Below are 12,466 nucleotides of genomic sequence, written 5' to 3'. Positions count from 1 at the left end.
AAATAATATAAAGAAAGAAGTTGTTTTTTCTGTCCTTTAGCATAAGGGTAGAAGGAAGCCTAGAGGCAAGGGTCCAACTCTTCCTGAAATTGCGCTTAGTCTCGCTACCTCTTTAGTTGCCGCCCCCTAAAAGTCAGTGCTTGCTGCAGACCGATGAACGTGGATTATCCTATTGAGTAGCGGTCTAGCATCCTTATGCCTTCTACTAGTCTAAGCCACACTGGGACTAAGAGTGGAGTCATTCCGGTTTGAATGAAAAAGGTACGAAGTAGCTTGGTGTCGGCTTTGCTTGTTAGCGGAGGATTAAAAGATCTGCACCTTTCTCCCCCTGTGATTATGGCTCGCCCGCGCAGTTTAGTACCAAAGCACCCCAGTTCAATACCCGGGAGTAGAAGAGAGAACTCCTCTTTCTCATAAGTAATGCCTCTCCTTCTCTACTACCGTAGCTGTCAAAAATAGCGAATTTGACTTCTTTTACCCGAGAGACTTTATTTTCTTTTTTGAATTTCCTCAGTTCGGATTCTTGTCTGCGGTGGGAGATGCATTCCGGTGCGATGTCTTCAATTTAGACACCAGGTGCCAACCTTCCTAAAACGCTCTGTCTTTATTTAGGTGAAGGCAAATATCAGCGCACTAGCCAAAGACTTCCGGTCTATTTAACAATGAAAGACTGATTCTTGATCTTCGAGCGCTTTGGTGTGCAGGCTTGGCTCCGGATCTTTGAAAAAGTCCTCGATGCGGCGTAAGTGAATTTAGGCATCTTCAAAAGCTTAACCAAAGAGAGGTGCATTGCGGTATACTTTTTTCTTTTCTTCGGTAGGTCATGATTCCTAAGTCGGGGTGCTTATAAACCTCTCTTCACTTTCTGGCGGGCATGCCTTGAAAGTCTCGTATGGTGGCGATTTTGATAAGTCTTTTTGATATGCCACTTGGATCTCACTCTCCTAAAGTGCTATCCTATGTGCGTACTGGTTCATCACCGATGAGTGATTTCTGATCACGTAAAAAAAACCTCATTCTATTTGTCTTTTTTTTCAATTAGTTAGTAAGTAAGTTCTCTTAGTCCTGAAGAGAGAAAAGTTGAACTACTCCTCTATTTTAAAATAAAGGACTTGGAACCGGATTATGGTAGGTAGGTGCGCGAATAATATATGAATTGAGCGCAGTTTCCAAAGTGAGAGGAATTCATCCTAAGGCCTCATGAGATCCTTAATACAAACTAGTTTTTTTCATGACTGAATTTATCATCTCTTTCCTCAAACGAAGGATTCCCCTTAGCTATTCTTTCCTAAGTTTTCCCTTTCATCAGTATGTTTAGCCCTTATAAATTACCTAGGTTAGATATAGGTAAAGTTCTATCTTTCCTCAACTACACCTACCTAAGCTATCTTAAAGTAAAGCTCTCTAAGTTAGCTATAGGTAAAGTTCTCCTAGAGCCAGAGACACAGGTCGCTACTCCTTCAGAAATCGGGAATCCGCAAGGAAGGATAGGACACATAATAAAGACCTAAAGTTGTTCGTCACATGAAACCGATAACCGAAAGATGTCTATTAAAGATCAAGAGGGACTGACTAGATGGCTGTCAACCAGCTCTGAAGGTTGCAAAGCCTTTAGAGTGCCCCCCTGAACGGAAAGAAGGAAATATATTTAGAAATCTTTCCTAGCTACCGGGGAAGGGTAGAGGAGAACATAAGTAACCATCAAACTATAGAACCTCGCCTCAAACAAAGGCCCTCGGAAGAGCCTGAAGTAGAGAAACCTACAAATAAATAAAAGAATACCTGTCAAAAGCTTTACCTCAGTAAACCTTTGGAATAAAGATCGTCGAGCCGCCGACAACTCCCAGGGTTCACTAAAACAGGGGATACTCCGCGAAAGACTATTGAGTGACCTGTCGAGCTGATCCGACACCAAGTGGGCCGCACCTCTGAGGACTCAATATGAAACAAAAAGGTGTTCCTTTAAGCCCTAAAGTCGTCCGCTTTCTCACCGGTCACAGAAATTCTTTTAAGAAAAAGGCTTCCCTAAATTTTCATGGCATCCGGATCGGGATACCCCGGCATGACGAAGACTAGCCCTTTTGTTTCAGGGTACCGCCATTGTCACTGAGCATGGGAAGGACGCGCGGCAATTACCCCAAAAACCTTTGCTTGCTTGGAGGCGTCTGGAGGCTCACGTAGAACAACTAGCGAGTAGAGCCAAACCCAACCATTACAGTCAGGAGATGCGTGGGCGTGACGTCCTGGAAGCGGACGTGTAAAGCATATCGCTTTTCGCATATCACTTATCCCGGTCACCCCTTCCATCCAGAGAAGGTAAGTTCAAAGCCTAATTATTTCCTTTTCAACTTATTCACATCCTCACTCGAATATGACAAAAGCTTTCGAACTTACAGCCACTACCCCAAACATCTTTCTATGACACCCTGCCCGACATCGTTACGAGTAAGCCCCCTTTCTTTTTTTATGTTTTTCAATCGCCTTTGTTTATTGTGAATCTGTTAGACATATATGCCTTCACTCGGGCATCAAAAAAGCAAGGAAATGTTGAAGTGACGTCCAAGCCCGTGGTTGCAATGCCTCCTCCAAGAAAGCCATCGGTCACCGAGTCTACCTTGTCCGCTCGGAAGGACACAACCTTGGCCAGCCTTCCGATTTCTACCCCCGCTACCACAAATATCACAGCCCGTACACCGATCGAGGGTACCTTCGCTCCCCAACTGAGCAAAATGGAGCAAATTCGGTTGAGGCCCAGGAGATGAGGGAAAGCAGAGAGAAGAAAAGGGAAGGTTCTGCTGAGACCGAAGTCCCCCTGCCGGAGCTCCCCGAACCTAAAGTGGAAGTTGAGGGGCTGCTCAGTGAGAAGAAGCGTCAAATGATTTGGACAGTTGTCGCGCTGGCGGAGCAGGGAGCCTACAAGGAAGGTTGGGGCAATGAGGAGCTAGACGAGTATCTACAGAACCTCTACCCCATCGACTACATCTATCGCTGAACCAACTGAACATCCACTTGAAACAGTATAATCATCAGATTCGACTGCAGCTTCATTGACTGAATGAACTGGTGCCTATACCTTTCTAGGCTCCTGGTGCTGGTTGTAGCCGTGGGAGGTGGGGGCTCTACCAAAAAGCATGCAACGACACAATCAATAGGTGAGCCCTTACCCGCACTCCGAGCAGGTGGGTATCGACAAACACAATGACTTAATCAATCGGATCCACCGAAGTTATTTCCTCTAGACAGAATGAGGCTCCCATTGAGATATCTATTAGTGATTAGGCCACCCCTCCTGGCAAAGAAAGAAAGGCAGATTCAGGCGATTGATCAAAAAAATATTTCCTTCCCTTTCTTTATGACAAAGCAATAGAATTGAATGTAGTCGATCTGATCTCGCACGCAGGCAGATAAAAATGCCTATAGATAAGGTAGGCGAGGGTAGCTTGCCGACAAAAGGCATGTATGGTAGTCTTTTGTTTGATGATAATAGGAAGGGCAATTGACTGAACCTTTTTCGGCCTATTGGCTATTGGGTGGGGGCAATTGGAGGAAGATGGCACGGGGCAAAGCAAAGGGCAGAGCTTCAAGTGACTTGTTAGGGCTGTCGAAAAGCAAAGAAAAAAGTCACTCGAAGCTTCTCTCCTTAGAGTCAAGTGGCTTTCAGCTCCTCTGGTGCGCCCTAGCCAAGCGGTCCTCGCCTGCACAAGCAAGCAGATTAGCTCCCTCATTCTCTTATTGTGCCAGCAGGCCCAAGCGAACGAGGTAGGGTTAGATTAGATGGAGGAGGACTGCGAACGTCCATCCTATGAAGCGCCAGGGAACTATGCATTCCTCCCAGGCTGGGCTCTCACTTGTCCGGGATCCGATCAGATCTACCAGCGACCGGTTTACGTAACAAGGAGTTAATCAAGGGCCAGGAGATTGATAAAAGAACCTGGCCGAAGTCAGTCTTGTGTTCAATTCTGCGGTTGGAAGGATTTCTTTCTGCCATGTGTCTTTCCCTTCTCTCTCTTCTCTTAGCAAAGGTAGGTTCAAGTCAAACTTTTTTTTGCCTTGCAGGCTCGGGGACTGCAGACAGCTACTTCCCTTGTAGTTGTCAGCTCATTCTTGACAGATCCGATCGGGTGTTCATAATCTGGAGTAAAAGGATTCGAACATTTGCATGCCAGTACCAAAAACCAATGCCTTACCACTTGGCTATACTCCATAGGCCTGTTTTGGACGGTAGGAACGGGGAGAGGGGGAAGGGAGAAGCAGGGCTCAAAGAACTATCCATGCATGGATGCGGGGATATAGCAAGTAGGCAGCAAGATTCTCCCCTTAGGACCGACTACAACAAGCTCGCGACTCTAATAGAAAGAAAGGGTAAGCTCTCTGCTCTATTTGCTTGCAATGCTATGCCTATCAAAGTTGGCGAAGGCTTCTGTAACCTTAGACTCGTAACGCTCTTCGACTGAACTCGTTGGCTCTGTGTCCACCGAAATTCGGTAACCTTCATCACCGTCAACATTTGGTACTCTCTCGATAGCTTCAATAGTTCACTGAAAGCCTTTGGTGAAATAAACTGCAAGCCCTTCAGAAAGAAAGACATAACACAATTAATATTAATTAATAAAAAATGGGTTGGTTAAGAACTATTGACTGTAAACCATAGCAGTTACAGTCACTCAATGGAGATGTTCGCCTTTGTTTGGATTGAAGATAGATGAACAGGCACTTCAACTTGGAACTGATGAAATTCGGGGAAAACATAGAAGCGGTCACTATACTGGGTGGGCAAGACATGACCGCGACTTAAGAAAAAAGTACCCTTGAAAAGACTAAAGGAATGGGGGAATGACTACCTGTAAAAAAGCACAGGCTAATAAGACCCGACCAGAAGAAGCAAGGCTTAGATTACCAGATCCTGGACACAATCTTCCTAGAGATGGAGAGCCCCTTGCCTCACCTTTTTGCACCTATCCTTATTGCTTGCTTACCTATAGCTCTCTTGTCTTAGTGACTCTTCCTCTTTTCTTGGTTTTTTTTCTAAGTGTTAAAACGATAGAGTTTTCTTTTGCCAATGAATTGGATCTGCCCCGATTCGATCAATAATGGGATTCTTGGCTAGAGAAAGGTTCTGTGACATGGACGCCCAGCCTAATTTGGTCGGTCCGTTGGCCCACCAAACATATGATGAGATTCTCGATCGATATGATCGAATTTCAAAAAGTCTTTCTCACTATTCAGAACAATGGAGCTTTTGATTAAGATCTTCTCGCCTCACCCGTTTGAGCTCTCGCTCGAATCGGAACCTTTATGCATTGGTAGGCTTTCGACTCAATCTAATATCCTACCTATCAGGCGCCAATAAAAGAGAAAGTTTTCGCATGGGCTCATCACCTGATGAAGAATCGATGCGAGAGGGAGAAGAAGGGATTGATAGCTTTCAAGAACCAGTGGAAAGAAAAGACTTATTCCTTGCATTCCTTCCTTTCCAAAAAACGTAAATTAGTTTGGGATGGCATAGGCATAAAAGATTTGATTGAATGAATGCAACCTTTGTAGTCTTCAAACAAATCCAATGTTGGGCCAAGCCTTGCTAGCCGGTAATAGCCGAAGGCAAAAAAGGGGGAGATAGGGAAGAGGAGATTAAGGATAGTCACTCCACTCCGTAGATAGTGCACACAGATTCTTCTTTCATTTTCCATTCCTTTCAGGTCAGAAATGCGGGCTGCTAGTGGGGTTGTGCCCATTCTCCCTCTTCTTCCGCTTTACAACCGAAATAAGGAACCTTAGAATTTACCCTACCTGTCGATAAAAAAAATGGGATTTGAGAGGAGCTGAAAGCCACTTGACTCTAAGGAGACGACCACCAGCTAGCGGATCAGAAAGATTTGTATGGAATGTCCTACTCCTGCCTGAGCTTTCCAATCAACCAATCCCCTATTTCAAGGACATCTATGTTAGGTAGGCCTAGGGATCACTGATTAGTCGAATGAGCCCATCTCTCTGGCCTATCATTTGTTGGTCGATCCGACTGGCGGCTCTTGCATCTCCTGCCTCTCTATGGGGGCCCCTTTTTTTAGACTAGTTTGTTGCTAGGAGTCCCTAGAGTCGAATTAATAATCAATAGAAGTCCCAATAGAAGTTTACTGACCTGGCTATTCAATCGACGATCTACTGCTCCCTCTTAATAGTAGATGCCCATGCTTTGATTCAAAAGCCCTAGCCAGTGATGAATCCTCAAGTATTCAGTGTCTGGTTCGATAGGACCAAGAAGAGAGGACACTTTTTTTCCTCCTCCCTTCAGTCCAGTTTGAACCCGTCCCAACAACGAACACCTTCCTACTTCAAGGTGAGGCTCTGCCCTTCCCCTAGAATCCACTCCGAGTCGGAGGAACAACTAGTCAAACTTCTTGAGCAGCCGAGATATTGAACAATGAACATTTGAAACAACTCCTTGCCTCACCCTGAGATGAAAGGGAAGGTCGATTTGACTCGAATCTTGGACCTGATCTTGAATCCTACACCAGTCAATGATGCGATGGGGGAAGTTTTTCTTTTTTCATCAATGTTGGCCCAGTCGAGGCTCGTCCATGCCCAATCTCGATGGGCCTTCGATTTTCCCCTACCCTAGCTCTATAATCCACCCATCTTCCCTAGTCCCTGAAAGCCCTACGGGGGCCTAGCCCTCTTTCTCCACTCGAGTCTGAAGTTCAGCAGCTTTCATCGTTAACGAATACCTGCGCTAATAAGACAAAGAAATTGAGAGTTTATGCCTTGAATCATTTAGTAACAACGGATTAATGGAATGAGGGATCAAGAGATGGATAGGGAGGGAATGGCCTATCAATAATTGGTTGACCTTCCCTTGAACCAGTCACGGAGCTCTCAACTGAGTTGTTTTGGTTCTGGAATTCCATCTCTAGTTGGGGGTTTCAATTCGAAAAATGTGGTGCGGGTTCATCTCTCTCGACTAGTTCAGGTTCAAGGGAGGGTGATCGAGGGGACCCATACTTTCGATCTCTTCTCTATGGCGGGAGTTTTCGTATCAAGAGTGTGTTAGGGAGGCCAGGGAAGATGGATTGGATCGAGAGGTGATGCTTCTGCCTCTTCTTTATCGATAGGATTCCCATCATTTTCAGTCTACGGAGAAGGAGACAAAGGCGAGGCACCGAACATCTTCTACCCTTAACCTTCATCCATCATTAGTAATCTCAATTCACTTTTCCTATTCACTAGCACACTGCGCGCTACAACTAGAAACCCCTTTACTAGGTTGGGAAAAGGCTAGTGCACTAGCGCGCAATGGCTGATGAAAAGCCAGCAACTTATTAGGAGTCAGTTTTGGCTTTACCATTTTCTCTTATTAGTCAAATAGGTTTTCCACCCTATACAAGGGGCTACTTGCTGCTCGCCTCTATTTCTAAAGTGGCTTATGCACGGAACTTGTTACCGCTAAACGATGAAGCTAGGAGCGGAAGGAGGGACTTGAACCCTCAACCTCAGCCTTGGCAAGGATATGCCCTACCATTAAGCTATTTCCTCTAGCTAGGGTAGTGACGAAGCACTATTGAGAAATTCACGTATCACTTGATACGGACGACTTTTAATTTTCTACCAGACCACAGTCTTGACCTCCGATCGAGCTACGAACACGAGTAGATAGGCAGTTAGGGGGGAGAGGGTCGACTGGGCATGCCTTTTCAATCAATCATCGTCCGCTCAGTGCCGCTATTGGTACGAGTTGTAAGGAGTCTTGGTCTCGAGTCAAGCTAGGGCATCATTTTATTCTCGTAACGAGAATGAGTGCACCGCAAGACCAGACAAGTTGCTCCCTCGCCTCACAGCAGCAGCATCTATCTTTTAAGTCATTTCCTAAGACGGCTCCTATTATTATACGATAATCCAAGTTGCAGTGGTACCTCACGAACTTCTTACTGGGGCAGTACTATAATAGGCATTTGCGAGTGTTTGGATGCACGTGTTTTGTTCATATTCCTGCGCAGTTAAGAGCAAAATTGTCCCCAAGGCGACCACTTGTGTCTTTCTTGGATATGCTCAGTCCGGGTATATATATGCTATGACGTGAAATCCAAGAGAGTCGATGTATCCTTAATGCTCTCTTTAATAGGGTCGCCTCATATTTTCCTTAAGCTAATTAATCAGCCCCGGGGGAGAATGATGATGGAGATGTATTGCGGCCTTCTCTTTTTCATAAACTCGAACCTCATTCTTCTGCAGTTGATGTTACAGATTAGCCTCACTCTTTAGGCCAGTAGCTTTGCTCAGCATTTTCTGCCGATTGTCAGCTTGTTCAACTGACCTCAGAGGATTCTTGTCACCCGGCATAGCATGTTTATTCTCGGCGGCGATTACAGTCTCTTTCCCAGGGTCAGGCTACTCTAGAAGATCAGCAGTCTAGCCCAGTTGCTTCCCTTCCAGTCGCTTCCTCAAATTCTGGATCCTGCTCTCAGCTTCGTCGATACTCTCAAGTTTCTTATCCTATTGAAGGCTTATGAATTGTTTTCCCCAAAAGATCAAGCTTACCTCATCTCAGTTCAATCTTCTCATGAACCTGAATCATTTGCTGAAGCCTCCAATCATTCTTGCTGGAGAGATGCTATACAGGAAGAAATCAATGCCCAGGAAAAAAATAATAAGACTTAGTCACATTGCCTGCGGGGAAAGAAGCCATTGGCTGCAAGTGGATTTACAAGATCAATCATAAAAAGATGGCTCGGCAGATGATCCAAGGCTAGATTAGTAGCTGAAGGATTCCTTCAAGAATATTGAGTCGAACTCCTTTAGAGATAGGAAAAACATTTGCTTCGGGTTGCTAAACACCATTCGTGGCATTCTTGCCTTGGCTAAAATCAAAAGGTGGACTTATTTCAATTTGACGTGAAGAATAGAATGTCTTTCAACAACATAAGGGAAGGGGGCAAGAATAAGTTTCTATTTAGCCTCCTCCAATTCCAGGCTTTTCTTCTCCTAGGAATCCTAACTTGGTATGCAAGCTCAAGAAAGCGATTTATGTTATGGCCTCCAGCAAGCTAAAGCAGGCACCAAGAGCTTGGTTTGAAAGGTGACAGCAGCATGTATAAGAGCTGAAATAGGAGTAGAGGAAGGAGCCGATTTTCAACTAAGTAAATCGGACCATTCAATGTTTATAAGGAGGTCGACATCAGGTATTGCACTTCTTCTTCTTTATATGGATGACATTGTTTTCTCTAGTAATGACTTAGCTTCGATAAATGAGCTTAAGAGAAGATTAAGAACCCAGTTTGATATGAAAGATTTAGGAGACTCAAAGTCTCTTCTGCAGATTAAAGTGATGAGATCGCAAAGAGTTTTGGAACCCAGTGCAAGTATTCATTGGATTTATTGTCAAAAGCTGGTCTCTCTGCATGCAAATCAGAATAAGATCTAAAATTAGCCTCAGATGCAGGAGAGCTATTGGATGACCCATCTACTTGCAAGAAGACTTGTTGGGACTCTTTTCTACCTGACTAATTATCGCCCAGGCATTGCTTAAACTTACAACATAGGAGGGAGTGATCAGCTAATTTTTATATGGACAAGCTGAGATCATCTCACTTAGAAGCTGCTTTTCGAATTCTGTGATACATCAAAACCTCACCGAGAAGAGGTTGATTCTTGTCTACGTCATCCTCTCTTCAGCTGTCTTGTTACTATTATACTGATTTCATTAAGGCAATAGATTATTCTGATTGGATTTTGAACATCGTCCCCATGCCCAAGAGGGATGGACGTGTTCGCGTATGCATCTATTTTTGAAATCTCAATAAGGCATGTTCCCAAATATGATTTTCCGCTGCCGAACATTGATTTGCTTGTGGACAAGACTATTGTAAAAGTATGCCTACTACTCTTTTCAGACGATTCGAAATTATCGTTGTCGGCTTCCTCGAGGTAGAGTTCGTTTTGTAATAGGAGCCCCGTTGGGCTTTTACGGAGCTTGGCCTACTTTCGCATTAACTCACCATTTGGTGATTTGGTTCGTAGCAGCCCAACTATATCCAGGAGTTCCTTTTACACGCTACGTTATCCTCGACGACGATATCGTCATCGGAGATGAGTGGGTGGCTGAACGTTATTGCGAGCTAATTTTGCCACTGAATATTCCATTTTTGTTAAAGAAATCATTAGTATCAGCAGTTGGTGCTTTGGAGTTTACTTGGATTATTTGATTGGGCTTTCAATGACAGCAAATTGACTTGGAGCAATAATCAAACCGGTCAACATTGTATCTGGGCCATACTAGATAGAATCCTTTTGAATGGGGACTGCCCGCTTCTATATAAAAGCTATTTTGCTTCCACTAGAGTTGACCATTTGCCTAGAGTATCCTCTGATCACTCTCCTCTAGTAATCATTTTAGAAGATTATAATACTCGCCGGCCTGGGTCTTTCATTTCCAAAGAATGTGGATTCGGCATTCTAATTTTCACATTGATCTCAACCATGCTCGAGAAATCCTTTTCAAGTCTTCTCTAGGAAGATTGACTCGACAAATAAAGCACTGAATTGGCGAACTATTTCAGAATATAGAAATGCCAAAAATGAAGAAGGCCAATTTGCTCTTGAACAGAGTTGGTCTACTGATAAGAAAATTCCGTTAGATTCCGCCAAGAGTAACCTTGAAAAACTTCTGCTTTACGAAGAAAGATAGAGAATAAGCACCTTGAACCAAATTCAGAACTTGTCTCTGTATGGCAAGAAGCTCTCAATATATTTCATACATTACTTTCTTCTCAAGGTTCGGTGCTTGAAGATGAGATCCTTGAGACCATCCCCTCTCTAGTCACAGAGGAAGATAATAAGATGCTTACGAGCCCTCCTAATATGGAAGAAGTTCAAAAGGTAATTTTGAGCATGTCGGCGCGCACTAACCCAAAAAAAGGTCTCCCCTATCCTTTAAAGCCTGATGGCTTTCCGAATTCTTTTTATATATAAAATATTATTGGGATTTCAAAAACTTCCAACTGGTCACCTTATTTCCTCGCTGAAGGTGCGATCCCCCATTCCATCAATGCTATTTTCCTTGCTTTGATTCTTAATATTTTTATCTAGGACTACCTCTATTTAAATCTAAAAAAATCTCATCTTTTGGATAGAGTATAAAATAAAGTGGTAGGAGATGAAAGCATTATTATCCAGTGGAGGGCAGCTTATTTTGCAAACATGTTCTTTTCTTGATGCCTATACAGCTTCTTGCAGGGATTCTAGTTTCAAAGGGAGTTCTTGACCAGTTGGAAAAAATATTAGCTAACTTTTAGTAAGGCGGTGATGAAGACAAAAGAAAGCTTCTCTGGATATTTTTTGATACTATGTGCCTACCTATTCAGGAAGGGGTTTTGGGTCCTCCTACTACAAGACATTTTAAAGAGCTTTCAAAAGCTTTTTGTATGAAGTTTACCTGGTCAATAAGAGGGGGTACTTTCAATGAGAACAATATCAGAGAGCCAGGGGTGGAACCAGAAATCAGTGCTAGCTCCATTTCCAACCGACCATTTTGAGCCCTTAAGTATTGGTGGGGTTGCTTGAAAATAGAACCGATTTCACTCCAAGTCCTGACAACCAGGTTTGGAAGCAGGAAACCATAGGGGCTTTCAGATAGTTTCTTTTGAAAAAGGAAGTCCAAAGTATGACTCCCTCTTATTGACCAGGCCAACTCCTTTACAAGTTATTTCTCCAAAATCATAGATGTGCTTGACGCACATGGAAACTGCTTTTTCAATGATATCGAAGCATTTTTGCCTCACAGAGTGGTTTATGATATCAGGAATAGTGGTATATTCACATCTCATCATGAGGACAGGGGGATATGGAAAAAGAATCGTAGTGAGTCATTTATTCTCAAAGCTGGTTGGGAATCGATAAGAAATCGAACGGGCATCCAAGCTTGGACTCAATTTGTCTGGGATAAAGCCATTCCTACAATAATTAGCATTTTTGCGTGGCAGATCTTATTTGACTTTGTATGCGGGGATTTCAAAATCAGTTAAGGGAATAAATTCAGACAAAAGGTATAAGATTAGCAAGCAAATGCTTGTGCTTTTCGGAGCATGATAAATAAAGTATTGATCACCTCTTCATCAAGAGTGAGCCTGCTATGGAGGTTTGGAACCATTTTGATCGCCTTTTCTCAATATAGTAAGAGGAGTTGGTTAAAAGAGATGGATTCCTTTCTTCAATGCATTCCACTGGGACGACTAGGGTACCTTTTTTCTAAGATACGTTCATTCAAGCTCAATATTAGTTCAGTCGAAAGGCATGGGTCCAGTCTATCAATCCATTCAAGTTATTGTGGCATTTTTGCATTGGTTGAGTGCCTAGTAGGGGAATTGGTTTCATCTGCTACGCTTTATGCGCCTGGTTTTCTGGCCAATCCTGTTAGATGAGTAGCAGTGTTGAAAGGTGCAGATCTTGGTCTTCTAGACCTGAGCATCTTTTTCATAGT

This window comes from Nicotiana tabacum, chromosome 1 (genome assembly GCF_000715075.1).
Source record: "Nicotiana tabacum cultivar K326 chromosome 1, ASM71507v2, whole genome shotgun sequence".
Taxonomy (NCBI): domain Eukaryota; kingdom Viridiplantae; phylum Streptophyta; class Magnoliopsida; order Solanales; family Solanaceae; genus Nicotiana; species Nicotiana tabacum.
Note: the sequence above shows the minus strand (reverse complement) of the source record.